Source organism: Ictidomys tridecemlineatus, chromosome 13 (genome assembly GCF_052094955.1).
Source record: "Ictidomys tridecemlineatus isolate mIctTri1 chromosome 13, mIctTri1.hap1, whole genome shotgun sequence".
Classification (NCBI taxonomy): domain Eukaryota; kingdom Metazoa; phylum Chordata; class Mammalia; order Rodentia; family Sciuridae; genus Ictidomys; species Ictidomys tridecemlineatus.
This window is the reverse complement of record NC_135489.1, coordinates 49,684,783-49,704,875: the sequence shown is the minus strand read 5'-3', so window position 1 is coordinate 49,704,875 and position 20,093 is coordinate 49,684,783. Positions and strand designations below refer to the sequence as shown.

General features: G+C 33.6%; 1 long non-coding RNA gene across 1 annotated transcript in view; it reads left to right on the top strand.

The window, feature by feature from the left end:
- LOC144370128 (uncharacterized) overlaps positions 1-17,759 on the top strand; it is a 71,139-nt gene extending 53,380 nt beyond the window's left edge. Inside the window, exon 3 of the long non-coding RNA XR_013430068.1 lies at positions 17,706-17,759. This is a non-coding gene — a long non-coding RNA (uncharacterized LOC144370128). The remainder of the gene's footprint in view (positions 1-17,705) is intronic.
- Positions 17,760-20,093: the final 2,334 nt, after the last annotated feature.

The following is a 20,093-nucleotide window of genomic DNA, read 5'->3' as shown; positions in this document are numbered from 1 at the left end:
CTTTTCTGTAAACCCTGCCACCTCATTAGGTGGCTGGAGGCGGGAGCTAGGAGAAGCTGTCCTGGAGCTGGTGTTAAAGGTAATAAGAGTCTTGTCTCTTTAATTTAAAACTTCCTAGCATTTACTCATGAATCGAACCTTCTTTCATGAAGCTAGCACTGGTCACCTGGCAGAAGCCAGAGAGGACACACATTGCTAAAAGGTTATATCAGTGGACTCCTGCTCACAAGCACATGTTTATGATCTGGAGTGCATACACTGAATCAGACTGTGACCTTGACCACACATTAACAATAACATAACCAATTCATGACCTTGGCTACATACTAAAAACATAATATAGCCTGCTGGAAGTCCTGGCAAGGGAGACTAACTATAGCTTGCCCCAACACATAGACAAACAGTTTAAAAATAACACAAATGTATCAAAATATTAACAACTGGTAAATCTGGGTAGGAGTTCTTTCTACTCTTTTTGCAAATTTTTCTTTATTTTTTTTTCAAATTAAAATATCTAAAAAAATCAAGCAAACCATCTTCTGTCTAACTAACCTTTCTGTAATCACAGTTTCCCCATGATGTTGCTGCTTTCTGGGGACCTGTTGGCCTGGTACCCTACTAGAGGAATATGCATGTTTTATGATTCTTTCAGATAATGAATTAATTTTCAGGTTCACCTGGAAAACAATCTTCAGATATAAAGAATACCTCCAAGTGTCATTTTATGGGATATGTAAGGCACTTATTTCTTCATATTGCTTTTTTTCACAAATCTTCAGGTTAAAGAATGAGAAACTTCATGTGAAGGACCTCTTCCTTGTCTGTTAATGTTTCCTTGTTGATGTGCTATAGTGTCTCCATGCTGCCAACATCAAATTTACATCTCTATCCTTGACTTCTTCCTTGAGCTGAAGATTTATATTTTTCAAATGCTCATAATGAGTTTCCCTCAAAGTTTGCTTGTCTAAAACTCAGCTCTACACATTCTCATGAGTTAGATACTCGTCTTCCAAATATGCCTTCAAACAAGTATTTGTTCTTCTACACAGCATTTAACTCCTTACCTACAACCTAATTTGCTTAAAGGTTTACTTTCCCCATTTCCTATTTATAACAGAAGCTTCATTAAGAGAGTATGTCATTTTTTTTACTTGTACTTCTTAGTGCCCCAAATAAGTACTTGCCTATCTAAAACATTCAAATGCTTGTTGAAGAATATAATACGACACTTCAATATGTTGCTCCAATTCACTCTTTAGATGAAAATGGATTGAGTGAAAAAATATTCTGAAGTAGAATTACTAGTGTATCAGAAAGAAAGCTAAAACTATTGTGTACACAACATGAGAAAGAACTAAACTATCATGTTATTGGATATAAATTTAATGTGTGAATGATGATGTTACAATTCCAAATATGTAACTTCCCAATTCCCCCTGAAGTACCTCTCTTCAGTGGTATGGGCTAAGGAATTGAGGAAAGTGTGGAAGACACAGTAACAGATGTCATTCTGAGAGGACTGCATTAGCACACACTTTGCCATGAATATTACCATGATGCATATCATATGTATTATGTGTGATCTCATGATATAACTACTTTTTAAAATAACACATATTGATATATAAATTCTATTTGATGTGTTCATTGGGGGGGAGCTATTTCTTTTTAGTTCCCAGGAAGTAAAAGTAAGTAGCATATTGGTTGTGCCATAAACAGTACACTTGAAATAAGTACTGATTATGACTGGCCTTCATGCTTGATCAAGGAAATTTTGCTGTGCTTTATTTCTTTTTTTAATATATTTTTTAGTTGCCAATGGACCGTTGCTTTATTTATTTATATGCAGTGCTGAGGATCAAACCCAGTGCCCAGCCCATGTCAGACAAACGTAAGATTTTATACCCAAACTTCCCATTAGAATATCAATACAAGTAATTAGTAATATGAGTAACCAGTAATAGGAGTAGAAAAACAACATGTTGAGTTGTTATAGAAAAGGGGAAAGAAATGTCAAGAGAATACTGAATGATAAGATAATAGTTAAATATTTAGTCAAACTTAAGAAGAAAGTATTCAGTGTTCAAGATTTTGCTATCATTTTCTCTTTCTCTATACACACACACACACACACAATCATTCTGACTCTTTATAACATTATAATTTCCTGCTAAAATTGAACTGTTTTTTTTTTCTAAACAGCTTTTTATCAATTTAAGAAAACATAATCAAGAAACATTGACATTTGGAAAGCAACTTTAAAAATTAAATTTCCAAATTAATGACATAGCATAAACCCATCAGTGAAGTTTTTGTGTTGTTCTTTTTCTTAGATATTCCTTTTTTCAATTGCTGGTGTTTACGGCATCAAAGACAAGAAGGGCCCACCTCAAGTCCTGGAATATACAGACTGACACATTCACAAAAGGCGATAGTGTAGACACAGGAGGCAACTAAGTGCACTGGACCACAGGGTTTTGACATCCAGAGTGATATATGTTACTCGAAGGAAATCAACATTACCATTCCAAGAAATGCCAGAGTTCCCAGCTCCAGAGCTGAAGTTAAGCAAAAGATTCAAGAGAAAAATAATAAAGGAGGCATACATAGAAATTTTCCATCTTCTCCTAGGAAGCTTTTGTTTTTAATAGTCCTATTGATTAGAGATAGAATTAACAAACTGAAGCGTATTTATACTATGGAACATTACAAAATATGAAAAAATGGACTACTCTATAAGCTGCAACAGGGACTTACAGCAAAATGTACTGTTGTGTGAAAGAAGTCACAATAAAAGGAAGCAATAATAAAAGAGTACATAATATATTTTTATACTTACAGAGATTTCAAAAACAGGTCAAACTAATCTATGTGACAGATGTGAAATAATAGCTAACCTTGTTGACTATAAAGAAAGGACACAAAGGAACTTTCTAGCCTGCTAGAAATGTTATATATCTTTATCTAGCTGATGTTCACATAAGTATAATAAGTAATTAAAATTATTAAACTCTGCACAAGTTGTACATTTTGCTGCTTATTAATTAAAATTTACACTCATATTACATATATATAATTAGTTAAAAACTCATCTTGCAAATGCCTCAACAATTGGAAAATAATACTGCAACATTATAGAAGAGAGAAAATTGCACAAGTCAATATAACTGATTATGTTGTTGTTGTTTTTTTAAACTCTTATGCTCCTACCCAGTGTTATGCTTGTAAGAAGTTAACAGTGGTTCTCTTAAAAATGTATTATATACATACACACAAGTTTATTCTAAATTTGATTGATAGATACTGGATAGCACACAATTTTAAAATAATAATAATAAATACTGTATATAATAATACTTTATTGGAAACTCCTAACAGCCACTTGATTTTTTCAAAATGTTTTCATTGATTTTTGTTTAATCTCATTCTTTTATTCCTCCCCTGCACTTGACATTTATAAATCAATACTTCAATATAAATTCTTTCATTTATTTTTGTTGAACTGCTATACCCATAGCTACCTATGGTTGTACATAATGAATTAATGTTATTCCAACTGAAATATTGCTGAGAATTTTTCTTTTCACTAGTGAATAAGAGGAGTATAAAGCAATAAAGACGGATGTCAAAACTTTCTTTGAATATCAGAAGAGCCTTTCTCAATTTTTGTACTATTTCAATCTAAGAGCCAGAAACAACACACATTTTAAATTTAATCTGCTTTGTTGTTATTCTCTGTTGCCTTTTTAAGTTTAGACAACAAAGTTAAGTATAATAACAAATAAATAATGAATTATAGACAAAACAAATAACATACCTACAAGGAGTGGCAGGCTTCTTTATAGCTCATTTTCAAAGTTTAAAGCCTCTCAATATTGCCAGTTTCAAGCTTCGGCTGTGATGTCAGTGAACATGGAATTGAGTATTTCCACCACACAGCTGCAGTAGATGTAAGTAATATAACAGTATATGGACTTGTCAAATGTAGTCAAATAATTATTGATAGTTTCAAGAATTTTTTTGTCTCTGTATTTTTAAATGTTTCATAATGATTGTGTTTAGTGATGACTTCTCAAAATTCCTAGCAAATTTACAGTCAGTTCTCCAAAGCCAATTTGAAAGTCTCCAGATCACCACTGCCCCTATCCATATTCAGATTTAATATGTAACAGTAAAAATCTTATAAAATAAGACTTATTTCCAAATTCTCAAAAGTTTTTTTTATATGGAGTATATTTTTCTCCTATTACAAATTCATATTGTATACTGGCGATTTGTGTGTGTATAGGTGGTACTGGAGATTGAACCCAGGGCTTCATTACCACTTACCTATAACCCCAGACCATTAATTTTTAAATTTTGAAACAAGATCTCACTAAATTGCTGAGACTGATTTGCTTGAACCTGGAATCTTCCTGCCTAAGTCTCCCTACTATCTAGGACTACAGTTGGATGCCACTTTTTTTTAGTTGGATATGAATTAACACTCCATCCCCTCCAGTGGTCTGTGAGCCCCTGGCAAGCAGAGCTATTCTGTCTCAGATGCCTCTGTGCCCTCAAAAAACAGAAACGGTCAGAAGTAGCCAATCAATAAATGTACAAATATATTTCTTTCAATCTCATTAATATTCTACTCTTAACTGATTTGTAGGACAAATACCAATATCATTAGTCATGTTTATTGTAGTGAAAAGAGATAGAAATTCACTTTAAAAGGGCTCAAGCAAAAGTCATTATTCTGGGTACACACAGTTGGGTAGGACACAGTGGCTCAACTCAGAATCAAAGAAAGTTAAGAAAACTATAGGCTCAGGACCAATTCCACACTACCATTATATCTTTAGAAAAAACAATCTCTGGCTTGTGTATGGTGCATTTATCAGTTCATTCAACAAATATTTATTGAACACCTGCTTTAATGCCTGTTACTGTGCTTAATGTTGTGAATAACATGGTAAGAAGGCAGACAAAATTATTGTTCTCATAGTTAACCCTATAATAATGGAGAGACCAATAAATAAATGTAGTACTATAGGAAAGATATTATGCAAAAAGTAGTGGGTTCTCAGGACATAAAGGAAGAGAAAAATAGTAAATAAGCTGAATCACAAATATAATTGAGTTAGCCAGGCCAGTTTTGCTAAAGGTAAATTTCTTCATTGAACTTTTATCTTATTCATTCTGGGAAAAATATTATCCACATTATTTTAGACTTTCCATGACACTTTGGACAGGAGAAATTTAAGCTATAAATATGATTAAACTTGAAAAATGTAGGCTCATTATTCACTGGAGGTCAAAGAAGTAAATTCACCATTTTGGTCTAAAGAAAGTGAAAAATACTTTGACTTATTTGCCATAATCAGAGACATAACTGTAAATACATAACAAGGTCCAAATAAGCACTGGATAGTTTTTTCTCCTGAACATAAAACCAATTTAAAATATATTAAGTTGGTAATAGTGAAGCATAAATTAGTTTAATAAGTTAATCTTTTAAACAATGTTTAGGGAAAGCCTAATCCACAGTAAACTAATTTTCAAAAAATAAAATACTTATATTTTTATTTATAAAGCTCATCTGAAGAAAGGAACATTTCTGAGAATCTTAGCCTATTGAAGGGATCTTTAATTTCCTTAAAACTCTATGTATAAATTTTTGGTCCATCAAATTGAATAATTCATTTATTGTTTTTGCACAGAATTCCCATCTTGTATGTAGGTCAGAAAGGGGTTGAAATGTGAGAGAAAATAATTGTCAGAGAGCATCCTGGAACTGAATAAGCACCAATTTATTCATTCCAGCTAAAGGAATATTAGAAGTTTGACAGTTTATTCATGAGGAAAATGCAAACCCTACACAGAAGATTAACTTGATATAACAGCAATTTCATCAAACTGAGCATTAATTGTGAGAGAAAAGCAACAACCCAACCACAATTTAACAAATTCGGCAAAGAAGATGACCATTGTGTATTGAAATTGTGAGAGCCAATCATATTCCTTCCAATCTAATAGTATTGAATCAACTCAAGTACACTCATTGCATAGTGTAGCATGCTGAATTTGTGAACTGATAATAAAAATTGGCCACTCTGGGTTAGGTACAATGCTAATTTAGTCATACAAAAAATTACATTGAGAAACATTATCACCCTGATTTTTAAAATTAGGGAAGTACTTACTGAACCAGAAATAATTCATTCAATATTAAAATAGAATTAAAGCTGCAGATAGGATTCAATTCCATTTATAAAGCCAAAGCCATTTTTACTTTCCCTGCCACACATGCAATTAAAAAGAGAGAAGATAAATATATACATGGTAGTGTTTAGAATAACAATAGTCTTCCTAGTAAGAATAAATTTTTTAATTACCTACAGAGAACAAGTTTAATGATATTTTGGTTGGTGGATTTAAACTCTTTTCCTAACATGGCTACAAGTGTCTCCACCTTTATAGCAAGTATATATAGTTGATATAAATCACAACATAAAACATATATACATATTACAGATATAGTGCTATATAGAAAAAGATTATTCCTGAGTTACCTAATTTTGAGTTGTTCTCTCCATCATAATCATTAGCTAATACCCTATTCACCTGTTAGCTTTCTGTCACTGTAACAAAATACCTGAAATAACCAACTTACAGATAAAAGAGGTTTATTTTGGCTCAATTTTGGAGGTTCAAGTTCATGATTGATTTCTTCATTGCTCTGGGCCAATAGTGAGGCAATGCATCATGGCAGGAGTCTATAGCAGAGAAAAACTACTGACTTCATTGTTAGGAAACAAAAGAAAAAAGAAGTGTCCATGTCCCATAATCCCTTCAGGGACATACCCCAATGACCTTAAGGCTTCTCACTAGACTCCACCTTCCAAAGGTTCCACCATTCCCAGTAGCACCATCCTAAGAGGCCAACCTTTTAATACATGGGTCAAGGGGGAACACATCCCAATAACAGCAGTATAGCATTTCCATATGTTAAACATAAGGATGTATCACTCCTTTCGACTTGGGCATTTATAGATTCCCAACTAGCCTCAACTTCTTCCAATTGCAAGTATGTCCTTCCTCCATCTACAAAGGATGCATATTCATCAGGGTGTGCAACAAATACCTTTCTGGGCAGCACTGTCCTCTCTCTAGAAAAACACACGTGTAATCTTGGAGATGGGCAGAAAAATCCTTTCAGTTCACCCACTAAAGAACTGTTGCTTCTCTGTCAACTTCCGCATGTGAAGCAGTTTCTTAGGCAAATATTATGCACTGAATGCACACAAAATGTGATACATGAGCATAAGTTAGAAATAAAAGAAGATGTAGTGAACTTAAAAAAATATATAGTGGAAAGTATTTAATCTGAAAAGCACAGAGTAAAACTATTTTTAAAAGGAAATTTGGTAATCCCAGTGGCTCAGGAGGCTGATACAGGAGAATCACAAGTAAAAAGGGCTGAGGATGTTGGCTCAGTGGTTAAGCATCCCTGGGTTCAAAACTTGGCACCCAAACAAAGCAAAATATGTCAATTATCCACTCAGTCCCCTTATAAGAGTGACATTATTTCTATTTACAGTTAATATAAATAAATGCTAGGCTGATGGAGAGGAGGGAGGCATCCCTCTGTACTACAATGAAACATATAAAAATCTACTTTGGAGAAGATATATTAGATCTCTATCTCCGCAGTCTTCTTTGATGACATAAACATTCTTGTAGAGATAGACCAGAGCAAATTAGTTATCTATGTAGAACTGTGAGAAATCCAGAAAGAATTGTCTCCCAACATTTATCCTCCTCATTTCTACAAACTTTGTTTCTACTTTCTCATGTGTATGCTACACCATTGACCCATTTGATTAATGACTGAAAATGCTGAGATTGTATCCATTCGATTTTGTTTCAAAGAGTATTAAAACTACTTTAAAAGCAGGGTTCCAGGTAGCAGGATGTAGCCAGACGACAGTTAGGCACCCCAGGGTCCCAGTTCTAGACAGCTGAAGAAATTCAATAAAGTATCAGGGTCTACCTTTCAAATTCCAGTAAATTTCTCCTTAAATTTCTCAGAAAGACACACCTGGCTGATGATAGCTGGATGCATTAACTATTACATAAACTCCACAATGGTCCATAAGGAAGAAGTGTGGTGAAACTCTATCATCAATAATCATTTCCTGGTTCATAGTTGATCCCTTTGCTGTGTCCTTACATGGCCAAAGGACAGAGAGAGCTCTCTGAAGCCTCTTTTATAAGGGCATTAATAACATCCCTTGAGGGCTTCACCTTCGGGACTTAACTCCCAAAGCTCCCACCTGAGTATACCATCTCATTAGGGATTGGGTTTCAGCATATGATTTGGGAGGGTGCACACAAAGAGTCTTATACAACCATCTTTTCTAATAGAATGCCTCCTGTTAAACTGAAAACAGGCTGTATATGAATAACCAATGTGTTATCTCTTCAGGAAACTTTGCCACATAACCAAGGATCTCCTTATTCATAGAGATTCATCCTCAGTCATCTGTGGGCTGCATGACCTATCAGTATTATTTCTTGAACATTTGAAGATTTCTTATGGACCTCCCAAAGGCACAAGTCAACCTGTTCAGAATGACAAGATAATGCATGGCTTCCCCACAGGAAGTACAATCCCAGGGGTACATGTGCCACCACTGGAAATGAAGTCCAGTTTACAATAATAACTGGGGCTTCCAGGTGAGATCTACATTAGTTGGGCATCACAAGTTGAAAATACCTCCCCCATTGACTCCCAGCATGGTCTCCCATGTGTCCATTCAAGTACAAAGATACAGATCCAATTCAAACTGATTTTAAGCATGGTGAGATTAGAAAATAAATGACTGAAAACCAGTATCAAAAACTATCTTGAGCCCAGTGTGGTGGCACACTCCTGTAAAACCAGCAGCTCAGGAGGCTGAGATAGGAGGATTGCAAATTCAAAGCCAGCCCCAGCAATGTAGCAAAGCCCTAAGCAATTTAGGAAGACCCTGTCCCTCCCACAAAAAGAACTGGGAATGTAGGTCAATGGTTACATGCTCCCTGGGTTTGTAAAAAAAAAAAATGTTTTGAAATACAAATAACTATAAATTATAAAGTAAAATAATGTGACGCCAAAAAGCCAAAATAATTATCTAAAACTTTTTGAAGTTGAATAAAGACAAAATAATGATTTAAAACTTTTCAAAGTTGAACATATAAGAAAGGGGAAAAAAAGCACTATTGGTTTAGTAGTATTATTTGAATCACTTTGATAACATTAGATTTTGGAAATCTACAAAGTGAGAGGAAAGAAAGCTAGAAATGGCAAGAACTAAATTGTTTTTTCCATAAATTAACATTAAAGTTAATATTTAAATTTTATTAAACATAAAAGAGCTGGGCTGGGGAGGTGGCTCAAGAGGTAGCGTGTTCACCTGGCATGCACCAGGCACTGGGTTTGATCCTCAGCACCACATAAAAATAAAATAAAGATGTTGTTTCCACCGAAAACTAAAAAATAAATATTAAAAAATTTTTTCTCTCTCTTTTTAATAAAAACATACAAGAGTTAATTCAAAATGTAACAAAAAGCACATAAATTAGGCAGTTAGATAATTTGCATTCATTTGGAAAATTTTAAGAATTACTAAGAAAAAAATTATATTTGGTGGTAGAATTAAAAGGATAATATCCTAATCCAGTATCAATCTATCCATAAAATAATGCAGTAGATAGAAATATGCAAAAGATAATCTTTACTACAAAATAAAAATTAGAAAGTCATCCAAAAGTAACATAAAAAGAAGTGAAAAATACTATAAGACATACTTTCAGAAATCACAATTAGCACAATGCTCCAAAAAAGAATTAAGCACATTTTGCTCAATTTAGAGTTTTAACTTTAATGCAGAATAATAATTCAATCTGTGTGACAAAGTGAAGTAATTGAAAAAATAATAAAAAGTGTAATGACATTAAGACAAAGCATAGAATTTTTTGACAATTGCTTATTCAATATATTTTGCAAAATTTATTTTTTTAGAGCATTGAACTGAATCAAAAAATAAAACAAGAATAATCATATTAACATTACTAATATAAAATTATGAAAGTATAAGTTAAAAACATTTATAAAAATTAATATTTTAACACCATAGTTATATTTAATGTTAAATAAAACTTTAAAAATTTTATATCAATTAGGATTTTAAGAATTTATTAAAAGACCAAGAGTAACATTAAATAAAAATTGAAGATTAAGGAATTTATGTCTATAAATTTTAGTAAAAAGAGAGGTTTTTAGTTAATATTAAAATGAGAAAGATATTTCTTTTTTTTAATGTCCCGTTAAAGACATATCTTAAATGTAGATTGCAGAAAAGTGCGTAAATCAAAAAACATCTGAGTTGGGCTGGGGTTGTGGCTTAGTGGTAGCATGCTTACCTAGCATGTGCAAGACCCTGGGTTGGATCCTCAGCACCACATAAAGGTAAATAAATAAAATAAAGATATTGTGTCCAACTACAACTAAAAAATAAATATTAACAAAAAACATCCAAGTCAATTAATTGTCTCCAAGTGAACATATCATTATCTGGAAAATTGGATGATTTTAGAGTATTACCAGCAAGTAGCTCAGTTACCCTTTACATACTCCCTACTTAATTTAAAGATAACTATCTCAAATATTCATTTCTACATCCTTTCACTGAACATTATATTTCTATAGTCTCATAAAAAAACTATCATGTAAAGTAACAAAAGCATGTTCATTTTCATTGTAGAATACCCTATTGTGTGAATATATATATATATATATATATATATATATATATATATATATAAATATCACTTTTCCAATCTGTTGGTCATTTCATTTTAGATTTCAGTATCATAAATAATGTTACTCTGAAAAGTTGTAGACACACACACCTTCTTTAAATCATCTTATTCAGTGGAAAGTGGAGCATTTACCTAGGAGTAGAATTGCTGATTCATAGGTATATGGATATTCAACAAAAGAATGACTGTACAGAGCATTTCAAAGTAATCGTACCAATTTTGATTCCCACCAATAACGTATAACAACTCCAGTCACTGCACAATCTTGTCCACAATGAGATTTGTCAGACTTGTCATTTGCAAACTTGAATTTGAGCATATCTTCATCAAACTATTGATCAAATGGAAATCTTTTTTGTAAAGTGCCCATTCAAGTCCTTTCTGCATTTTCTATTGGGTGGTCTGACTTTTTCTTATTGTTGGAGGAAGTTTATTTTATATTATTTACATAGTTATGGAGTAAATGTATGAATCGCAACTGCTCTGAACAAAGTGATCAAAATTCCTTTTACTTTTCCCCATAGCTAATTCTTTCTCACCACTTCTCTGTAGAGCTAACTTGTTCATAAATCAAGTGCTTATGTGTGTTGGAATCTACTTCTCAACTTTATCGTTTGTTTATTGGTCTTTTCTTCTGTACTTGGACCAGTATCATACTGCCTTTATTATTGTAGCTCTGCAATATATGTTGATATTTAATAGTGAGTCTGGTTTTATTCTTCAAGGTGAGCCACTAGTTTTTTTTTTTTTTTTTGATTTTCCACATATATTTTAGAATCAGTTTGACATTTTCTACCAAAATGTCCTCCTGGAATTTTAAATGTGGTTCCATTTAAACTATTGCTTAAAAAAGAGAGAGAGAGAATTATTTGGCAGCTTAAGGATATTAGGCATTTCAAATCAGAATCATGATGGAGTTGTCAAGTAGATTTTTGTTAGTTTTACTCAATAATATTTTATAATTTGGGGCCTTTTATGCCTTTAACTTGATTAAGTCTGAGGTACTCAGAAGGTGTTAAGCTATTGTTTTATGTTGTTGTAAACAGAATCATTTCTAAGCTTCACTCTCTTGCTGTGGCTGTTATACGGTAATATAGTTAATTTGTGTATGTTGATGTAAACAGAGATTTTGCTAGGTTCAAATAGAACATTACTTTGGAACTGTGATACAATATCGTGTTGTCAGAAAATATTTCTTATCCCTTTTTCCTCTTATGTGTACTCCGTCCCTTATTGTTCCAGCTAGGATCTCTAATACAATAGTAAATAAAGTAGAAGTGGCATTAATTCAACATCTCATTGTAAGATATAACATTTGATGGTGTTTGTTGTTATCCTTTACCAATGAAAGAAATATTGCTATTTCTTCCCAGTAAGAAATAATAGAGGTCAAATTTTAATAAGTACTTTTTTGTAGTAATTGATAAGATCAAATGTTTTCTATCCTTTATCAATTAATGAATTAATCTCCATTGGTTTACAAAGAATTACATTGATTGTATCAAATTTTTTTCCTCTTTTTCTGTTCTTTGCAAAGTTTTGTGTGATATTGGCACCATTACTCTGTAGAATTTTGACAAAACAATCAGTTGGGGCTGGGGTGTAGCTCAGTAGTGTAAAGCCCTTGTTTGGCATGTGCAAACTCAGGGTTTGACTCCCAACACTCAGAAAAAAATAAATAAATAAATAAACACTCACCAATGAATCCATCTGTGTCTTTGTGGAATTGGCTTTAATTTCAATTTAAAATTATTTTAATAAAGAATATTTGGAATATTTATAGTTCTGTTTCTTACTACAGAGGCTGTGGTAAGTTGTTTCTTTTTCCTAGAAGTTTGTCAATTTTTATTGATTCTGACAAATATTTTGTCCTAAGTTAAGAACACTGTTAACATCTTTAAGGTCTCCAGTTATGTAATTTTTTCAATCCTGAAATTGTTTTTATAATTCCTCTCCTTGTTTTCCTACCAAATATTGAAGAGATTGATCAATTTTTTTTTCAAAACTCAATTTTACTTGTGCTTATCTTCTCTATTATACATTGTTTATATCTTTTATTTCTGCTTTTTATTACTTCTTCTTTTGGATTAATTTTGCCATTTTTCTAACTTCTTAAAATGGATACTTAGAGATTGATATTTATTTTAGAGATTGATGTTTATTCATTTTTCTTTTAAAGTTTATAAATTTCTTTTGGAACATAACTATATATATTCTATAATATTTGATTCATTAAATTTTCTTTATTGGTCTAGTAAAAATGCTTCTGATTTATTTTGTGATTTTTAAATTTGAAATTATTTAGATATTACTTATTTTCAAAAAGTTGAAGTATTTTAAGTTAATTTTTCTGGTATTACTTTCTAGCTTAACTCCATTGAAGTTAAAGATCACAACCTGTACAATTTCAATATTTTAAAATTTTTGAAGATTGGTTCATTGGACAATTTTAAATAATGGTCTGTGCGTATTTGAGATGAATTTGTATTCTGCAATTGTTAGGTATAGTATTCTATGTGACAGGCTTATTTTGTAAATCCTATACATCAAGTATTTTCTATCTTGTTTTGTTCCGCTTGTTCTATCAATTTCTGAGATAAGTGCATTTCAGTCTCCCATTATGGCTATTACTTTTCTATAAGAAATTCTATTGACAGTTTTACAGACAGTACTTTCACTCTCATGTTTAGGTTTGCTCATGGAAATTTTGTATAAATAGCCATTTACTTTTCAATGAGTCTCTTATGACTGGAGCTATCTTCACCTTTCTACACCCAATTTCTATTACTGAACCTACGGAAAATTAGCATCATATTAAATACTAATGTATGGCACAAGAATACAAAGATGGCTGAATTCTCCACCCTTGCCTCTTTTTTCCCCAGAAAGATTTAGACATACATAGTTATTTTTTTCTTTTTCTTATTTTTTTAGAGCCAAGTACATCTCAGTAGGAAACATGAAAAGTTGTTAGAAAGTAATATCAGAAGAAAAATATGTCTTTTGCAACTCCACAGGAATTCTATCTACATATAGGCACACAGGATTGAAATGTAGCCTGTCTAATGTGGAACTTGGTTTACATTTATGTTTGGGAAATTGGTTTCTGATTTTTCCTTCATGTCTAGTAGTGCTGACATTTCACCTATCTCAGAGATTAAAAAATAAAACCTGAATGCTCACAAAGCTCACACTAGCTGCGTATAAGAAAGGTTTGGGGAAAAGGCCCTAGGAATTATTTTTAATTGATGTTTTCAAGAATTGAAGTGGCATAACCTTGCTGGTGGGTACCAGGTTAAAAAGGTAAGATAATAAACCCACTCTGTCCCCAAACCTAGAAAGTTTTCTTTGATCTTTAGACCACCCAGTGGTCAAAACTAACTGCATCCCTGGAATACAAGGTCCCAAAAATGTAACTTTCATAATGAATTCTCTGGGGTATGATTGGCTCCATCTTTGCCTGTCTTCCCAGCCCCATGCAATGGACTCACCATGCATGAGTGGTTAAAGTTTGTTTCAGCTATAAAGAAGTACTCAAATTTTAACATCACATATGGAATTCAACTTGGAAAAAGCTAGATCTGGTAGAATTATGAACCAAGCATTAAACCACCTACAGCATCATGAGCAATACATATTAGAAATGCAAAATGAAATAATTCCTGATATCACTGAAATTTGAGTAGTAAAAATGACTGATTTGACAGACAAATCAGGTACTTAGTGAAATGTCAGCCTGGAAAAGAAGTAGAAAAGGAGGGAGTAATGTTAGAGTTAATTGGTTGAGGACCATAGAAAAAAAGGCAAGTGGAGCCAATGTATATAGCATAGCCAGAGTGGGCCAGCACAAGCCAAGAGGTAAGTATGACAACTAGAAATGAAAAAGTTATGTTTGTTAAATAAATATAAATATTAAGCACCAAGGGGAGAGTGATAACAAAAAAAAAAAACCACCACGAGGCAAAAAACAAGGTCATATTAAGGAATTAACTTCAGAATTGAGAGTAATAAGGGAAACCTGAGAATAGCCTTGAACAACTTTCCTAAGTGAAAAATGACTGATCATCTAATTCAGAACAAATGCAAGACCCTGACTTATTGCTTATTGCTTGTATGGGATAGCTGAGAGCTTTCTTTCAGCACATTCAATAACTTCCCTTTCTCTGCAGCAGATGTATTTCAAGACCCCCAATGGATGCCTGAAACCGTGGGTTGTCCCTAACCCTATATATTATGTTTTTTATATACATACTCTTATGATTAAGTAATTTATTCATTGGCCACAGTAAAAGATTAAAAATAACAATTAGTAATAAAATAGAACAATTACAACAATATGCTGCAATAAATTTATATGAATGTGGTGTTTCTCTATGTCTCTTTCAAAAGATTCAAGACCCAGTAGGCTCTTGCTTATCTAGACAAGATTGAGTCGAGGACTTCTCTGGATACAAAAATCTGAAGATGCTCAAATCTCTTACTTAGAATGGTGTAGTATTTGCATATATCCTGTGCACAGTGTAGCATATACTTTAAATGATCTCCAGATTACCTACAATACCTAGTACCATGTAAATGGTACGTAAATTTTTGTTATAAAGCATTGGCTAGGAAATAATGACAAGAGAAAAGTCTGTACAGGTACAGTTCAGAAACAGTATTTTTCCCAAATATCTTTGATCCACAGGTGGTTGAGTCTATAGATACAGAAACCAAGGATACAGAGAGTGAACCATATTAATATTTTCAGACCATGATTGGCACCAGGTAATTGAAACCATGAATAAGGGGGACTATTGTATTTATCAAATTTCTACGTAAAGCAGGGAGCTAAGATTATTAAACTGGTGATTTATGCAGAAGCTACTTCATATGGACTCAGCAGACAATAGCCAATAATTAATGGTGAAATGGATTGAACCAAAGCTATATTTTAGCGACAATCTCAGAGACTTGTCTCTGACAAAAATCTCTCTCAAATTTTGCTGGCTCAATTCATTTTTATAAAAGCTATAATTGTTTGCTTTAAATTTTTCTTATATGGATCTTATTTCTAATGAATGGCCTCTTACCTTTGCCAGAAGTCCACGGTGCTCACTAATAGCAGCCTTTGCTACAACTTTCCTTCACTTAAATATGTTTTCAGAAAAACTATAGTCATCAATGGGATGAGATATGCAGATGAAAATCATTGGTAGGACCCAAGAAGAAATTATTCTTTTCTAGGAAAGGTATCAGAAAATCTTCATAGGAGCTTCATTATGCCTTTAAGACTGAGTAGGTTTGGGGAAAGTGAGGATGAGGGAAATGCGTTCAGAGCATAGATAACAGCGTATCAGCCAAGAGAGCAACATGAACCAAGGACCTAACATGAGGGGAGGCATAACCAACATTCAGGGCTGTCAGAACCCACAAGACCAAAGTGCAGATACAGAGTTCAGTTCCAGATGAGGCTGAAGGCATAGGCAGGCATCACACTAGCCAAGTATCACAGGATGATGGCAGACAACCTCCATAATGGAAAGTAGCTTCAGGACAGCAGGAGAACACACTCATGGACTTTAAGGAAGGATGAATGGACTATTTCCACGTGTGTTTTGAAAATATCATGTAATATAGAAGTGTGAATATAATGTAGAAAACAGCAAGGAATTGAGAGTGAACTACAAGGAAGAACAAAGCAAATCACTCAGGCAATTTAATTATTCAAGAATCATTTGAATGTGTACCATGGTCAAATCTATGCTAAATGTGATCAGAGTCACAAAGGATGTGTTAGCATATGGGTCTTGTAGACTTGCATACTTACAGAAAAAAAATAAATTACATAAAGGAAGTCTTTAAAATGATACGTGTATTTGTGTCTGAATAACAACGAGTGGTGTAGATCATAAAGGTAGAGTCTTTAAGATCTACACCACTCTTTGTTATTCATCTATATTCATAGATGAATATGGTAAAAAGGGAACATCAGAGAGTGCTAAAATATTTGGGCAATGATTTATCATATCAAAGAGATGAGATCTAAGAGTGAACCTCAAAAGATTGGCAAATATTCCATGTATCCATTACTGCATAACAAGCCACCTCAGAACAACAGCAATCATTTAGTTTGCTCATTATTCTTTAATTTGGGCATCACTCAGGGAAACTGGTTTATCTTTTCAGTGTGGGAGAGCTCACAGGGCTGGAAAATCTACCTCCACAATAGCTTAATTTCTTGGTTGGCAAGTTCATACTCACTGCCAGCTGGGGTCTTAGATAGGATGATGGTGGATGGGCCTGATTCCTCTCCTTAAGCACCTCCACTCATGGTAGCCTGGGCTTCCACGAAGTTTGCCAACTTCAAAGTAGTTGTTCTCTAACATGACTTAGGCATTCAAGAGCAAGTATCTCAAATATTCTGGTCCTGTAAGGCCCACCCAGAAATTGGCAAGGCCATAGTCTGTTTGTTCAGTCAGAGAAAACAACACCAATCCAAAGAGAAGAAACAAATCTCTATCTTTCAATGGGAGAGGAAGTAAAGAGTTTGTAACTGTCTCTCATCTACCACATGGAAATACAGAGAAGAGGGACAGCAAAAATTATTTTGGTGAGAGCCATAGTATTTGATTTCCATTGATAAAAAAATAATCATAACAACATGTTCACTGAGCAATTAATACTTGATGATGACTATAAAAATTGCTTTGTAGAAATTTGTATCATTTGGTCATGAGCCATCCATGAGATAAGAATTATTATCACAGGCTGGGCATATAGCCCAGTGGTAGAGTGCCTGTCTACCATGCATTAGGACTAGGGCTCAATCCTCAGTATCACAACAATATTAAAGAATTTTCATCTTCATTTTATAGATGGAAAACTACAGATTAGAGAGAAGAATGACTCCTCAGTTGTCACAGACCTGGTAAGCTATAAAGCCAGTGTTTCAAATGAGACTCTGACTTAGACCTTTAATGAATTAGTCACTCTGACCTGCTAGTAAATGCTGAAAATGGAACAAAATTTTGAAATACTTGGTTGGACAAATATTTTTATCATACTTACATTGAAATCACTGCGTTTGTTGGCATTTTTGGAAATAAATTCCACTCTTTTATCAGTGTAAAATTTATTCTCAATATACAAAAATGCCTCTGAAAATTTTATTTTTTAACGATAAGAAACTTAATGGCTTGAATATATGAGGTCTTTTAATTGTAATATGTCTCTATGCCCTGCATTGGCTTATCAATATATACATTATAAATCCATAGTTTAACTTCATATTTAAATAAAAATCATGAGATAGTAAGCCTAAATAAATTAGATTTTTAAAAAATATTTTTTTTAGTTGTCAACAGACCTTATTTTGCTTATTTATATGTATCGCCGAGAATCGAACCCAGTGCCACACACATGCTAGGCAAGCGCTCTACCACTGAGCTACAACCCCAGCCCAATAAATTATATTTAATGTTAGTGTTCATGTGACTCAAATTCTGAGTACAAATGATACACGACACAGAAGAAAAGTTTATCTCCTAACTCTTCCTCCTTAATTATTTGAATTACAAATCTGGTAATTGCAGGAAAGTTCTGTAGATTTAGATGGACTCAGTTATCTCCCATTTCTCATTTGTTCTAAAGAATAATTGTACAAGCTGGGCATGGTGGCGCTGTTGTGGGCTGATCACTCAGAAAACACTATCAGTACGAATTTTGTCCAAATTGGAGAATCTTTATTTAGCCAGCTGGTGACTGCTCCCCACAGGACCCAAACTGTCTCTGCCAGAGTTCTGTGGGGCTTAAAAGGGTAGGTGCAGGCAAGCAAGCAGGACACAAGGGCTAAGAGAGCAGTTTGCAGAGCAAAAACACCCACATCCTGGGTTCGAGCACATTTGTGTGCATATGAAGTACAGAAATATAATTTTTTAACATTTTAGAAACAGCTTATATAACAGTCTCACACCAGAGTCGTAAAAATGGAGTCACTATGGCTCTATTTACTTATACTTGCTTATAGCCGTACCTTGAATCTAACTATTGTTCTGTCAACTTACACTTATCTATAATTATATTAACCTATGGGCTTATATTTATCACCTTACACTGTTCTATATCTTATTTCTAACAACTTAAATCTTATGTCTTACATGATTACTTCTTCTAACTTATAACTAGAGCAACTTATTATTTATTCTATAACACTTATCACATAATTCTATTATCCTATTTGTTAATATTTCATAACCTATAATCTATAATCTATAATTTATAATCTATAATCAATATTGATGAAACTCAGACCATAACAACAAAAGCCTGTAATCCCAGTGGCTCTGGAGGATAAGGCAGGGGATTGTGAGTTCAAAGCCAGCCTCAGCAAAAGCAAGGCACAAAGCAACTCAGTGAGACCCTGTCTCTAAATAAAATACAAAATAGGGCTGGGGGTGTGGCTTAGTGGTTGAGTGCCCCTGAGTTGAATCCCTGGAACAACAAAAAAAGGGAATAATTGTACAATGTTTTGGGAATGTAATGCCCTGAGATCAGGAGGGAGGAGGAGTAAAAGCCCTGGCTTTGTTCCAGTGCTTTTTAGAAGTAGATTTCCTTCAAAGTTTTAGCCCCAAATGTCCCATTGCTCCAATATAGAAAACCCAGTGCAAGCTGCTTTTCAGTTTCCTTCAACTGTGGTGAAACTGGGGCATGTGCAAAGGAGACCCCATCTACCTTGAGCATCTTTCCTGAGCTTTAGAGAACTGACTGGCAATGAATCCTAGGCTGCTGTCACCCCTTCCTGGCTTGTGAGTAATAAACTACTTTATATAAACATGTGTGTAGGATGGGGAGACTCTGCTTACTGACCTCAGACAGGTTGGTAAGAAGAACTTTCCAATGTGCATACATGAGTACACGCCATGGTAACTCCATATCATGCACAACCACAAGAATGGGAAGTTATACTCCATGTATGTGTCATATGTCAAAATATCCCTATTGTCATGTATATCTAAAAATAACAAATTAAAAAAAATCTCCGAAAAAAATTAATACACAGTGGACAGGAGGTATGGAAACTTCCTCAGAAATACAGGCATACCTCACTTTATTGTTCTTGGCTTTATTGTACTTTATACACGTACTTTTTTACAAACTGGAAGGTTTATGACCAGCCTGTTTTAAGCAAGTCAGTTGGTGCCATTTTTCAAACAGCATGTGCTTACTTTGTGTCTCTGTGTCACATTTTGGCAATTCTCAAATTA